This window comes from Schistocerca cancellata, chromosome 1, assembly GCF_023864275.1.
Source record: "Schistocerca cancellata isolate TAMUIC-IGC-003103 chromosome 1, iqSchCanc2.1, whole genome shotgun sequence".
Classification (NCBI taxonomy): Eukaryota; Metazoa; Arthropoda; class Insecta; order Orthoptera; family Acrididae; genus Schistocerca; species Schistocerca cancellata.
Genome location: NC_064626.1, coordinates 258,788,268 through 258,804,370, shown reverse-complemented (window position 1 = coordinate 258,804,370; position 16,103 = coordinate 258,788,268).

Sequence of the window (16,103 nt, the reverse complement as noted above, 5' to 3'; positions counted from 1 at the left end):
CCACGATACTGGCGTTAGCCACCTGGATATTATCTACTCTTTCGCTCAGTTCTTGCACCGCTTTGGGTATGGTTACATAGTTTTGTCTCAAACTAACAATCTCATTTTGCATAGCTTCCAAAGATTGCATTAACTGCAAGTCTCTCTCATGCTGGCATCGATCACGCTCTGCTTGTTTAGCATCACGTTCCGCTTCTCGTTCTGCTTGTTCATGCATAAACGTAGCTTGGAAATTGAGCATGCGCTCGAACATAACTCTTAATGATTGCACTTCTGACACCTCACCACTCTCTGGTCCGTGTGGGTGGCACAGTATTTCTACTTTCAACTGAATCACTGGCTGGCAGTGGCAACATTTCTTGCCCTTCTGCCCCCAGATTCTCACATTGTACTTCCTGAACTACGCCACTAACATTACTTTGTGCCCTACTTTATAACTCAGTATCATTGCCTGCTAACTGTTGTTCATTATTCATGTTTATATTTTTCTGACTACGCAATCTAACCATAGTCAACAAAAGAAACAAAATCTGAACTAAATATCCTAACGCTCAGGTTTCACTGACATAATCACACAAGAAATGGTCATTTGTTGAAACACACTTACTATATACTACGGCGACTAACTACTCAAATGTCTGTTATTTAAAAAAAAACACTAACAACAAGCATACCACTAATGATCCGAGAACACCGCACTGAGGGTACTTTACTACCCACAGGACAACTACACTGTAGCTTTACCTTTTGGTGATCTATCTTGGGTGCAGCTGTCCCCTGGTATTGTGGCAGGTAATTAATTTTTTGATATAATGAGCTCTCTTCTTCAGCTTGCCTCTGGGTATATAGTGTTCTCATGCAAAAAAATCATATACAGGTATTACCACACAATATTGGTTAGGCAATAAATACAATACGTGAAAAAATTATTAATTGTTCTCCAACAAAGTTTGACTACAATAATTCCCTAATTATCTCATGGGTATTTTGTGGCCACAGCTTATTCGTGCCCCGCGTTATTGGGCGCCAATTTGATGAAATAAAATAAAAGGAAAATATATTTTTATATTTATTATGTAAATAAAAAAATGAAAAATGAGTGGAAATAGGGAGGCAATGCTGCTTTCAATATTTTTGGTAATTACTCTTTCAGTACGAGTACGAACTTTGTGTGGTAATAAAAATTCATTTACACAGAATTAAGCACATTTAAAATTATGTGAACCTCATACTGGTAAATTCATACTAACTGATTAATAACATTTACTTGAACATCGTATAAATTAAATTTTTTACGTATTTCGGCCTTGGCACACATTTTCTAAATGCAGTGGTTTTTTTTAAATATTTACTGAATTCTTTCCCGACTATGGAACACAAGACTGTCTCTGTTAGCATAAAATGGTTAAATATTGCCAAACCGACCTGAACGTTTAATTATCATTGACAAAACGCACTTCACTATACGTTTAAGTTATTTGCTTTAGAAATTGAAAGAACCAACAGATTAACAACTTGAACGTTAATTATCCGCCTATGAATGCACAAATGTAAAACCAGTAATAAATTCCGTCAGCCTCAGGATCGCTGTAAAAGAAAAATATTTCGTATCACTGCTAATTTTATCTGCTCCCGATTTACGGGTTTGGTTAATCTTTTTTTAGCGAAACAATTTTTTAAATGTGCCGCCGCTGCAAATCGTTCGGTCGCGGCACAGCCCAGCAACACCAACGATAGTCGCTAAAAATGCTGAAAATTCTTTAAAGAAATATTATAGATGACATGGGCACGCTAATTTACATTAGCGATACACAATTTTGATAAATTATAATGTATTTAGACCACAACAATAATTAAACTTACATTACGTTATAATTTCTCCTCTAATGGCGGCTAAAGACAGATACAGACAAGAGAAGTCTACTCATTCATAAAATGCTACGTCACAGGTTCGTCTCTCTCACAGCTCTCGAGGAAGACGACAAAGAACGCACACCATGCGGTGCTATTTATATTATTGCTGACCATTAACATCTCTTTGTAATCCTACAACATTATTTTCCTCTGTGGCTGTATTTTACACTTTTTTTATCGCAGATACTAACATATTTCGTAATTACATTATGAGTATAGAAATATTACAATCATAAATACATCGAGAATATTATTACAGAAAATATTACAATAATAACGAATGTCCTTTATACAAAATTAAATAATATTTTTTTGTTAAACCATTACATACATACGAATTGCTTCAGAGGCGTACACAGTACAATTAAATGTCATTTCATTTTATTAATAGCGTGTGTGCTGCCAGGGAACGTTACATCTTGCTTTGCTATTACAATTCTTCAGTTCACTTGTTCTAAGCATCTGTTATTGTTAACTAAAGGCCACATTCGACGTAGTGGAAGAGCTCCACGTGATTAACTTTTAGTACTCAATGTTTTTCCGTCGGCGTTCATCTCATTAGTATTTATCCTCATTGCCATCCATTCTGTGGTCTGCTTAATTAGATGTTACTTTGGATCTCCTCTTTCATAAAGTGTTGGATGGCACCGGCATGGTTATTTTTATTTTCTGAAATTTCTACTACTATTACTGCTACTAGTAATATTATTATTATGATTATTGTTATTATTTAATTATATATTTACTTTGTTTAGACCCATAGGGCATCACAAACAGCAAATGATGATCTGTTGCTGTTATTTTTCTTGTTCTTCCAGAATTCTTTCATCATCTCGCTGCACTTAGTGCGAAGCTCTTATGTCCATTCTCTCCTAGATATGTTGGGTTTATCTTATGCTACAGTTTCCCAGCGCTGAAGAATTTTCGACCGTTAATGTATGTGGGTGTGATGTTGGCATTCTTGAGATCAATTTGGACTTGTCTGGTCCAGACTTGTAGTTTCTAGTTTCTGTAGATGAATCATTTTCTTTGTTACTAGGCTGTCATCTAGTTTCGTGATGTGACAGTAGAATTTCCGTCATCGTTTGCGGGAATCGGTTTCGATGTTGGAGTATTTTGCTATTACTGTGTGTGATTGTAGACGATCTCCTTCACGAGTGAGTTTTTGCCCAAGGATTCTTCGGATGATTTTTCTTTCAACTTTCTTGATATTCTCGATGTCCCTTTGTAAATGAGTTTTAGAGTTTCACTGGCGTAGACTGTTTCAGGTTTTATAACAGTCGTGTACGGTCGAATTTTGATTTTGATGTACATGCCTGCGATTTTTCCATATGCTTTCTTAATTTTGAGTTCCCATGTTTTTTTGTGCTACTCTTTCTGTACCTGTGGGTTCAATGATATCATCTAAGTATTTAAAGTAGTTGACCTTGTTTATTATGCCGTAATTTCTGATCACATTTTGTGTTTTGATGTGTTTTGTGACCACGGTTTTTCAGAAAGAGATTTGTAGCCCCAATTTCTCTGCACCTTCTTTGAGGGCTTCGATCTGATGACTTGCAGTTGGTTCTTCTTCGGAAAGGATCGCAAGATCGTCAGCAAAGGCTAGGCATGTGACGTTGATGTTTTGCTCTTGTCTTCGTAGCCTGATTCGTCTCCAGATGTTTGTTTCTCATTTTTTCCATTCATTGATGACTTTATCTAGGATGTTATTGAAGAGTAATGTAGAGAGGTCATCGTCCTGCCAGATGCGCTTCTTGATGGAGGATTGTGAGGTTTCTCTGTTGAACTAGACATTAGAAGTTATATCTGTTATGGTTTGTTGGATGCAACCTCGTGTTTTAGGGTCGAGATTGCTTTCTTAGAATATATTGAAAAGGGATTGTCGGTCGATGGAGTCGCAGGCTTTCCTGAAGACAACGAATGTGCAGACGGTTGCGAGATTTCTTATGGCTCGTATTCTCAGTGTGGATTTCAGGTTGGAAATTTCTTCGGTGCCATATCTGTGTGGTCTGGAACCTGCTTGATATTTACCAATTAGGGGTTCGACTTGGTCTTGTGTGCGTTGTAAGAGGCACACAGAGATGGTTTTGTAAGAGTGAAAGGAGGGAAATTCCTCTGTTATTCTCATCAAATTTGTCTCCCTTTTTGTGGCGTCTCTGTATCAGTGCACATTTCCAGTCGTCTGGGAGTTGTTCACTTCGCTCCATTTCCTGAATGATCTGTGTGATTTCCTGTACTGATTGTGGGCTAAGATTTTTCTGTAGTTCTGCGATGATTACGTCTTCCTCTGACGACTTTTCGCTCTTGGGTGTTTGATATGGTGCTGGATTTGTTCTTGTGTTGGTAGAGCGGCATCGGGTTTTGTGTATCTTGGGGATGTGTGTTTGAATCGTTCTGGTGGTTCGGGGCAGTTAATATGCCAATTCTTCAGAATTTTTTTGCTTGGTAAGGGCAGGTTTTCCAATTTTTCTGGAAGGTCAAATTATGTGGTGAATAAACTTTCATTTTGTTTGCGAAAATTCTGTAAAAATTTCTGCTCTTATAGTTTATGATGTTGTTCAAAAATGTTTCAAATGGCTCTGAGCACTATGGGACTTAACATCTGAGGTCATCAGTCTCCTAGAAATTAGAACTACTTAAATTACTTTTGAATGCACTACGGGAACAGCAGTGATCAATGTCTTGCAAATAATTACTATTAAAAACAGTCTTGATGACGATTTATTTAACAAGGTGACCGGTTTCGACCACTACTGTGGTCATCTTCAGACCTACAAGATATATACAAAGCACTAATTAGAGGGCTACATGCATTAATGAAAATACATAAAGTTATAAGGCTATAAAGCTATAAAACGTTGAATTACCATTGAGTAGGAACCTCTTTCTGTTGGAGAATCGCTACTGGAGAAACCAGTGCACGTCTTACTATATATAATGGAGGCTCCACCCACTTCTGACTGCATGATGTCATTATTAACCAATGAGTTATAAGTCGAATTATAATTTAAAATTTCTTAGTTAAAATAATGTTAGTCAATCGTAAAATAACCTGAACAAAAAGCTCAATCAAATCTTAAAATCCTTCTATGTTTATGAAGAAAATTATAGTATTAAAAACAGTTTCGAATTAACTAAGTTAATTTATGATGTGGATATTCCAAAAAACGCGAGGTTTGCATCGTTGGACATCACAAATCTTTACACGAATATACCTATTCAAGAGACTATCTCTATTATTAATGATAACTTAACGCATCACAAAATCATGAGCCCCAAAGAAATGGTAGAATTCATCGAACTGTTAAGAATTACTCTAGATTTTTATTATTTTTCATATAATAATAAAATATACATACAGGAAGATTGACTTGCAATGGGAAATTCCCTGGCTAGCTCTGTAGCAGATATCTTCGTCAATTACGTTGAAATCCAATTTTTGAAAAATAATCCAGAAATAACAAATAAAATTATATACTACAAAAGATATGTTGACGACACACTGCTATTATATAACGTCTCTAAGGGAGAAATTGACACTTTCACTAACAACTTAAATAATTTACATCCAAAACTTGCATTTACAGTTGAACATGAAACTAAAAATAGTATTAATTTCCTTGACCTCACAATTACAAAACAGAATGGAAGACATAATATTTCTATTTATAGAAAACCCACATCAACCGACGTAATAATAAATGCTACATCATGCCATCCATTAAGATACAAAATGGCATTTTTTAAAACTATGATACATAGGATACTGAAATTACATCTCCAACATGATGCAATCCAAAAGATTAAAACAGATAGCAGTTGCTAACAATTATAATTCCTATCAGGTTGATCTGTTATATCAAAAATTACAAGAAAAAAATGATGCCGTTATAAATTCCAAGAAGAGATTTACACAAATGACATACATGGGACCTATCTCAGATAAAATAAATAAATTATTTAAGAACACAAGCGTGGCAATAGCATTTAAAACTAATAACTCCCTACAGATGAAACTGAAACACACAATTGGAGACTCAAATAGATACCAAAAGTCAGGTGTTTATAAAATAATATGTAATGACTGTGAGAAACAGTATATTGGCCAAACTGGCCGAAACTTTTTAACACGTTTCAAAGAACATACTACTGGTGCTGCATGTAACAAATCAATATTCGGTCAACATCTTGATGGATACAATCATTCTGAGGGTTGCATTTCTAGCAATTTGAAAATATTACATACTGTGCCAAAAGGACCACTGCCAAATACCTTAGAAGAAATTGAAATTTTTTCACTTCACAAAAGTAATCCATTATCTGTTTTAAACGAACAACTTCAGTTCAAAGTCAAACATTTCTTTGAGCTTTTCGATGATCTGCTTTAGAATGTCTACTCTTCTGTATTTATTTTCATAAAGGTCTTTTAAATTATTAAGACTTTTAGCAAATATTTTATCTTTACATTGTAATTGTATTTTACCAAACATTATTTTATGATTAACTATCTGTTTTAGAATTATTGCTTTTATGCTTTTAGACTGCATTTTGCTAATTCACATCGTTTTATTTTATTTTTGACAATGGCTCATAATTTTATAATTTTAAATTCTTTCATTTTTATTTGCTTATATGACTGGAATGTAACTTGAGGAATAGCAATGCCTTAAAAAATTGGCACTTGTAATCTACATATTAACTTCATAGATAATATTTCATATATACGGTCAACTACTTCGTAGCGTATTTGTGCAGCATGTAGTTTACATATCAGCTACAGATTATTGTAGCTTACTCTTTTCGTTTGACAAGTTGCTGCTCAATAATACATCGTCTGACGCCACAGTCTTTTCCATTCCACTTCGCAACAACTTCGTTGGAAAGAAGCTGGTGCCACATCTTTGCACCGGCGTTTGTACTCACCATGGCAACCACTAGTTCGACTATCGACTCTACAACAACTTCAGTGGAAAAAGGCTGCTTCTTCATCTTTGCAACGGCGTCTAACTTCACCATAGCAACCAGTGGTTCCAAATGGTTCACTGACAGGCCTTGAGAGGGCAACCCATGTACTGCCAAACCGAAGTTCATTTTCCTACATATTTAAATATTTTTAACGCTTCTTAATTGACAATAGCTGTTTAATAAGCTAACTTTAGTGTGTATTTATTTCTAATTCTTGACAATGTTCTTTTAACTAAGAAATTTTAAATTATAATTCGACTTATAACTCATTGGTTAATAATGACATCATGCAGTCAGAAGTGGGTGGAGCCTCCATTATATATAGTAAGACGTGCACTGGTTTCTCCAGTAGCGATTCTCCAACAGAAAGAGGTTCCTACTCAATGGTAATTCAACGTTTTATAGCTTTACAGCCTTATAACTTTATGTTTTTTCATTAATGCATGTAGCCCTCTAATTAGTGCTTTGTATACATCTTGTAGGTCTGAAGATGACCACAGTAGTGGTCGAAACCGGTCACCTTGTTAAATAAATCGTGATCAAGACTGTTTTGAATAGTAAGAACTACTTAAACCTAACTAACCTAAGGACATCACACACATCCGTGCCCGAAGCAGGATTGGAACCTGCGACCGTAGCGGTCGCGCGGTTCCAGAGTGAAGCGCGTAGAACGGCTCGGCTGGCTTATGAAGTTGTCCACAATTGATTTAAGTTCAGTGATGTGGTTGCGTTTGTTTTTTCTGATCTTTCTGTTCCCTGTTTGTGGATGACGAGGAAGTGTTGTATGGTTCCTATCGATTTTTTGTTGTTGTAATTTTGGAAGGCGAGTCGGCGGTTAATGATGGCTTGATCGCTCTTGGATTTCCACCACGGGTGTTTTGCCTTTTTTTAAAGTGGGATTAATTCTTTGGCTTTTCTGATAATTTTACTGTAGAATCGGTCCAGTTGACGTCTGTTCTTTTTCCCATTCTTTTGTGATGTTGGTTTCTTGAATTTTGGATGTGACGAATTTTTGGATGCAGAGATTTTTGAGATGAACTTTCTTTGGAGAGAATTTCTCTTTAAATCGTGTGAGTTAGTGGTCTGAGTCAATGTCCGCGCCTCGTCAGATTTGAATATCGTGTATGATTTTATAGTGGGCGTAGGAGATGGTAACGTGGTCGATCTGGTATTCGCCAAGATGCTGGATCGGGGATCGCCATGTTCTCTGATATTTTTTTTTTTTTTTTTTTTTTGAGTGGGTAGAGACCAGGTTGAGGATGTATTGTTTGCAAATGTCAATCAGACGTTTGCCGTTGGTGTTAGTGTTTTGGTGTGCTGAATTTTTACGGATGATTTTTCTCTAGGTTTTATCTGTCACAAATTGAGCGTTGGTCTCCTATTAGGACTTCCACATCATCTTGGTGAATTCTGCTCATGGTTTTTTCGAGTGTGTTCCAGAATTTTTCGATATTTTCAGGGTCTTTCTTATTTTCTATGTTTTCGGTGGCATGTGCATTGATGAATGTATCTTTTTTTATTGGCGCTCTGAATGCGCATAGTCATAAGTCGATTGTTGATGGGTGTGATTTCTTTGACAGAGCTGATGATGGATCTGTGTAAGAGATATGCCACGCCGAATATTGGTGCGCGTTTCGCTACCTTTTGTGGTACTTTGCTCTTGAAGAAGCGATAGTTTCTGTAATGCAAGGTTTCATTGTCAGTTAGCCATGTTTCTTGAAGAGCAAGGACAAGAATTTTTCGTATGTGAGATTATGTAGTTTTCCTGTTTGGATCAATGTACTGATATTTAGTGTTCCAATGAATGTTTCCTGCTTGTGGGAAAGTATACCAGAGATCTCCGATATTCCTTCTTGTGCTAGTCCAGAATGCGGAAGTCGACGGGCGGGTTGTGTACCACCTGGACTAAAGTTGTATTTACTTGCACAGTTATTGGTGGCTTGTGTTTTATTGGTTTGGCCTGGATGGTTCCAAGACCTGATAGAACCAGAAGTTGTTGAAGCATGTGGAACGAAATACTTGCAGCAGAGCTCATTGAGCTAAGAGACGCTAACCAGAGTACCAGTGATATCAGTCAGACGTGTCTGGATTTTGGGTTAAACGGGTTGAATGTCCGTTGATGATTGTGTTAGTATTTGGTCCACACCAAGTACTTGATTTCCTCGGTACCACCCAAATCTGGGAGGCTTTCCTCTATCCGCTACCTGGGGAGCCGCCCAATGGAGGATCTAACCACCTCACACGGGACTCTTCTTCTTCTTCTTCTTCTTCTTCTTCTTATTACTATGTCATCATCTAATCCGATATGGTGTATATTCGCACCTCTGATATAGACATGTATTGTTCGATTCAATATTTGCATCACATAAATACAGGTTATAATTACGTTACATTGTTTATAGTAGACATCTACCCCACTTTTTATTAGACGGTTGCTACCTTCAAAACAATTTATGTGCGCAGCATTGTTGCAATACAGACGTTCAAATTATCCGGTTTCTGTAATTTCTGTTCGATTCCAGATAGTTCTAATCGGATCCAGGTCAGTCTCGATGTGGATTTCCGACTACGACTCTCATCACATGATACACTCGATAAACGACTTTCCTTATCGAACTGGTGCACGTGGATCACTTATCTATGACAGGGCCTGAATTCTTAAACACTGTGGACAATACTAACAATGTGCTTGTTGCAAATACGTTACTTAAATATAAACATATGAAGTAACGAGATAAGAAATTATTTACAGGATCACAGCCCCATCCATTAGAGCAGAGCAGGCAAGATTCGTTTCAGGGCTGAGAGAGGATAAACCAGTTGCCACTTGTTCCACGATCACCGGACCTCGTATGTGGACAGTGGTATCGAGGTCATTGTGATGCAGACCTACAAATGCACGAATATAGAAAACTTATTGTGGGAAGTAAACCATCGCGCTACACTGTCGAAGACATAAGTCGTAATGATGGTGGGTTGGTTGGTTACTAAAAGTATACTCGTCCACAAAACCCATGAGGACAATAATCTAATACTCAGTCAAGCTTCGCTTTGTCGAGGCTCCTTAGCATACAACTCCATTTATTTTCAGGATCCTCTTCACAATTCTTGCAGTGCAGGTTAACTGAGATATCTCATCCACCCGACGGCGAATGAGGAACTCACTGGACCATTTTTTGCTCAACAGACAGCAGTCGTCACCCTCACAGGAATTAATGTGTGTGTGTGTGTGTGTGAGTGTGTGTGTGTGTGTGTGTGTGTATGTGTGTGTGCGTGTGTGTTAAAAAATGGTTCAAATGGCTCTGAGCACTATGGGACTTAAAATCTGAGGTCATCAGTCCCCTATATCTTAGAACTACTTAAACCTAACTAACCTTAGGACATCACACACATCCATGCCTGAGGCAGGATTCGAACCTGCGACCGTAGTGGTCGCGCGGTTCCAGACTGTAGCGCCTAAAGCCGCTCGGCCATCCCGGCCGGTCACTACAAACTGAATTTTTAACCACAACAACCTTGCATATTACGCTAAGTAATTTAGTTGCACTAACTCCATAATGTCGTTTACACAGACAGTTCGCTCTTGTTGTCGCGGCTCGCAACAAGTGCAGCAATTAGCAGAGCCGAATGCCGCACGATTTGTTTATGTTCACCATAAACAGAAAGAAATCAACTCAGCTCTGACTGCAGTGAGTGGACATCATTGCCTGCATATTCTTCTGGTAACCTGCACGTGACCCTATTCACAGGTGCCATGGAGAAATTGGAAAGGGTATCATGTCATTAGTCATCAGAATATTAAACAGTCATGAAATGTCCACTCTATTTGAATCCCAAGACATCTGGAACCTTCTCAGAAAGTAATCTGAAGTGATACCAAAATTTATCCAACACACAAAATCTGCAGAGCTTTCAGGTCCGCTTTCCTCCTCTCATATCAACGCCCGTTTTAGTATGAAGTGAGAAAATGAAACAAAAAAAACTAAAGTATCTAAGTGAAACGCCCCCTTAGAAAAATTATACATGACTGAGCTTAAACTGACACACAATATTTTTAGCGCAACGCAATCTGACTTTCAGAAATCCCTACAAAAGAATGGCCCTGACTAACATTAACCTGCCTGCATCTCGTGGTCGTGCGGTAGCGTTCTCGCTTCCCACGCCCGGGTTCCCGGGTTCGATTCCCGGCGGGGTCAGGGATTTTCTCTGCCTCGTGATGGCTGGGTGTTGTGTGCTGTCCTTAGGTTAGTTAGGTTTAAGTAGTTCTAAGTTCTAGGGGACTGATGACCATAGATGTTAAGTCCCATAGTGCTCAGGGCCATTTGAACCATTTTGAACATTAACCTGTACCTTTCACAAATCACTTACCTCACAAAAATCTTCGTTACTCAAGCTACTGCAATACAGCGAGCGCCACTACTGCTTGCTAAATAAAAGATTCAAACTACAGAAGGCACTAACTACTGATAGGCATAGTTAGCAATTGAAAGATGTTAATAGAGAACAAACAATGTATTTACCTTAACAGTCATAATATATATAGTAGTTCATGACATCCAGTGTTACAAATTTCAAAACTCCGCCATCTCTCTCCCCACATCCACCACTGCTGGCGGCTCACCTCCAACTGCGCAACGCTACGTGCTGTTCACATCCAGCTGCCCAACACTACAATGGCAGACAACAATGCTAACTAGCCACAGACTGCACACAGCACAGCCATTGATTTTCATCAGAGCGGTACGTGGCGTTACCAATATAAAAAACCTAAACAGTCTACTTACATAGCCCCCATGCTCCCCACAAAAAATTTTACAAATTGTTTTGGGCAGTGGCCAATAATAATTTGATAAAATTTTATTAATTACAATAACAAAGATATCAAATGCACACACTTATCAATACAATGTTGGTCAAAAGCTAAAATTTTCTCACAGTCCATAAAGACAGTCCTGATCATTCATCACAGTAAAACTGCCGTTTCTTTTCTCAGAGTCTGGGCAGTAAAAGACAATGCACACGGAAGTAGTGGATTTCCATGCAGTCTTGTAGAAGTAGTGTTGTCCTTCCAACGTAACGACAGTGCTGACTCTCGACGTGCAGACAGGTAATGGTTCACAACAGAGCAAACCCACAACAGAGTCAGTCCAAGCTCAAGAATATTGGTAGGTAGGCCATCTCAGAGCAGACCCACTGTAGTCCTGGTAGAGATTACGGTATTGGTGGGCCACCAGAGGTGCAGACCCACTGCAGTCCTTGTAGAAATAATGGTATTGGTGAGTCAGCAAAGGTGTAGACCCACTGTAGTCCTTGTAGAAATAATGGTGTTGGTGAGTCATCAAAGGTGTAGACCCACTGTAGTCCTTGTAGAGAAGGCCAGCAGCGATCTGTTGTGACTGTGCAGGTGCACAATCACCATCGAAGAGTCTTGCAGAGAATATAGCAAGTCCATAAACCACCACTTGTACAAACATGAACTTTTTGGAATTGTCCTTAGAACCAGCAATGCTCTTATCCAGTCCCTTGCTGAATTATTAACACACGTGCAAACACTAACAGTCCCAACTTCTCACATATTGTGCATTACTATGACCAACAGAAATGTGTGCAGTGAAATGTAACTTACAAGTTACTTAATTTGATGAACTGGTGTCAATTACAATTTTATAACATAAGAATACAATAACAAAGCTACAAAATACATCATTAAAGAACATAACAATACAGATAACATTTATAGTACAGGCTTTACAAAACAATAGAAATAAACACATACATCACTGTTACAGGAATCATAAGTATCTACATAAAAGATCAGAATAACTTTTGAAACATCAACTTCACACATGAGCATTAAAACAAAACAGAATAAATAATGTCTAAACATCATTACAAAGTAAATAACATATTATTAATGTCAGTTATATTTGAGGACAACAGTATTCCTCATCATAGTGAATGTAGCTTAGTATTAGAAGAGAAAAAAAAATTCTATGAAACAGTACACAGAGACAGGAATAAAACAAATACACAAGGGTACACAAACACACAGTGGGATAACACAAAAGCATAGGGCAGGGTCCGTTTTCAGTGTAACATTTGGTACTACAGTCCAACCCAAAACTTCATTCCACAGATCGTTCGCCTTATTTCAACATTTGTTTCCACCAAAAAAGTCCAATCCAAGCATGCTTTCTGTATTTATATGTTCACATGTTTCTTACCACAATAGTTATTTTCCATTATCTTACCTCATCATTTATTTCCAAGAAAATTCTACCTAAACCTGTTACCCTAAACCCTACTTTTTTGTTCATATCCTCTTTCAAAATACTTTTTCTCCACTGTGCACTACTTCTTTGGCCAAACTATTTTCTTACAGCTTTTTAATGCATTTCTTCTAATTCATCATAGTTAGTTTCTTATATAGTCTACCCCCTCTTAAGCTAACTTAAATCTACTGAGCTCAGATATATATACCAAGGGATGAGGCAATGCAGCAGCACGTAACAAATTAACACAAACAGCCAGGACAGAAAAAATACAAATTGTCAAAGCAAGCTGCAATAAATCTAAATTACCAAGCAATGCAACATTACAACTAATATGAGCCAATGTGCAGCAACAAGAAAAATAAATCAGTAGTAAAACTGGCTTAGCAGAGGAACACAAAGCCAAATTCAGTAACACTATGCCTGGCAAACAGGAGCAGCAAATGAAATAACTTATATCTAAACATGACATAGCTCAAGCAGAAAAAAACTTTACACTAAAGACAATACTGCAGACAAGGGAAATGTATATTCACATCTTAATGTCTATGTAATTAAAGTGGTGCACCACAAATTATTCTACAAAAGAAATTACCAAGTACTTGAAAAGAAAATTCTGTATGCAATTCCTGTGAAATGTTTTTGTGCTCCTTCGTTTTTTTAAAGTACAACATACAGTTATTTTTTACTGGATCTGTAGGCATAAAATATTTATATTAGTACATCTATAAAATTTTATTTTAACCAATGCTGCAGTGCAGCTAGGAACTAGATATTAAACAAAATAGGCAAAGCAAGGCGTGAAACGTCATTCACTAGCCATATGGCATTTCATAATGTAGTAAACAATCTTGCAACTAGCAAGACAGTAGACATGAAATGTTTCTCATAATTTCATTTCAGTAAATATCATAAATTAAGAACTCTACAGTATAATCACGTTTTCAAGTTTGAGAGTGTCGTATTTACGATGCTTTCTACAAAGGAATGTCAATAGCAAGGATAATGGCCTCCCTTTTTTTTCTGCCTGTGCCTCTGAAAAAGCACATCCTAATGGCTTTTTCTCCAGGCGTCTGACACAGCTGGGTGCCCACGACGCATTACGTGCAGGTGGTCACTTAACTTTCTTATGGAAATATTTACGACAGCAGTTTCCGCTACAGTGACAGTCTCATATAAAAATATTTCACAGGTCAAGAATTTGCGTTACCAATCTGTAGAAACAAAATCCTATTGATATAACAGTGTCCAAAAAATTTTCGTCGGCATTGTGATACTTTCACGCATTTACATACATTTCATAACTCTTAAAGTACGATTCTTGGTTTCCAAGAACCTTTTTCACAAATCAGCGCCCCTAACCACTACTCATTATTCCTTACCTTATTACACATATACATATTCGTAGACATTCTTCAATATTTGATCATAATAAATACGTAACATAATCAAATTCCTCATATAGCATCATCTCATTGATCATAAACATACCTCAACAGCATAGTACACATCGTCGTCGTAATAATAACAACATAACACCTCAGTCAAATCTCAAAATCGTCGTAGCTTTCTGCAATAATGTCAAAACCTAAAAAAATTCTCTGCTCATTTCAAGAGTGTCATCTACCTCAAACGTATTTTAAAATCATGCTCCCTTACCAAATACATCATTCAAAGCTCTTATAGTATCACAATGGTTCCGAAAAAATATGAAGAGTTCACACAGTACAGTCAAAATACAATTTCATAAGTCTGAAGTTACCCAACTGTGTAATTGCGTAAACATCTGTCACTGACATAGTAAAAAAGTTTATCTCTCAGTTAAATGGTCAGATAGCTGTGTAATTTATGTGTTAGAGGAATATGGTACCGATGTGTAAAGTTGTATACGCAAATACCATATTAGCTAGGGCTCCTTGTGCTTGCCAAACACATGGTACTCAAAGTAGGCGTGTACCCCCCTGAGGATTAATGTAATTATACCCTCAGGTGTTACAGATTACAAGAATGGAATGAAATGTATTACAGAAAACCTTTGTATCATTGTACTTCACATATCTTTAAAAATAAATGATTTAAGTACAAAATTAATCACTCAAATACGTGTCCTGTAGCGCTAAATGTGCGTATTGCTGTAAAATAATCTCTGTGGAAGTGTCGTAGTTATTGTCCTCCGAAAGCTAAGTTCTGCAGAAGTCAATGTACTTAACTCGTGATAAACAAAAGTGAAATGCTTTGCGTATAGATATCTTAGTTATTATGCTTATTGTTGTGATGAAGAAATTACTGTGCTGTAACGTATTGTTGTGCTACAGAAAAGGCTGTCTCATTGTAGCTATACCACAAAAGTTACTACTAAAACATGTTTTACTTTCCAGAATAATACAGAAAAACTGTGCAGATATGAAACAGAAACACCGCAAAAGCAACATTGAAAATTGTCACTCATTAGTAGTGTCGTGATAAAATCGTGTAGCTGTCACATAAACTAACCACTGTCTCATCTGGTATCTCACAGAAAGTACTTTAAATCAAGAATGTATTTTCAAGTAAACCAAAATGTTGCATTAAAATCTCATTAGCAGTACTGATAAATGTTCTAAGAATGTGAGCCTTATAGTCGTTACGGAATCATGCAACTAGGAAGCAAGAATGTACACACACAATAACACTGTGTCGTCTGTTCACAATAACAATGCATTCGTAATTTCTGTTTAAATAGGTTCTCTTGGTTCTTGACTGGATATTTAACTTCAAACATTGTTGCATGGTAACAGATTCTAAGTCTGACAAACCTTACTAGCAATGTAAAGTGAAAAGTTATATGGCAAAGACAAAGTTAAAAAGCAGATTATCTCTCAATAAACGGTTTTACATGTGAAATGTAGTGGAAACCTTTACTCTTCCTAGTACGCAGAGTTTCAACTTTAACGCAATTATCATGTGGTATAC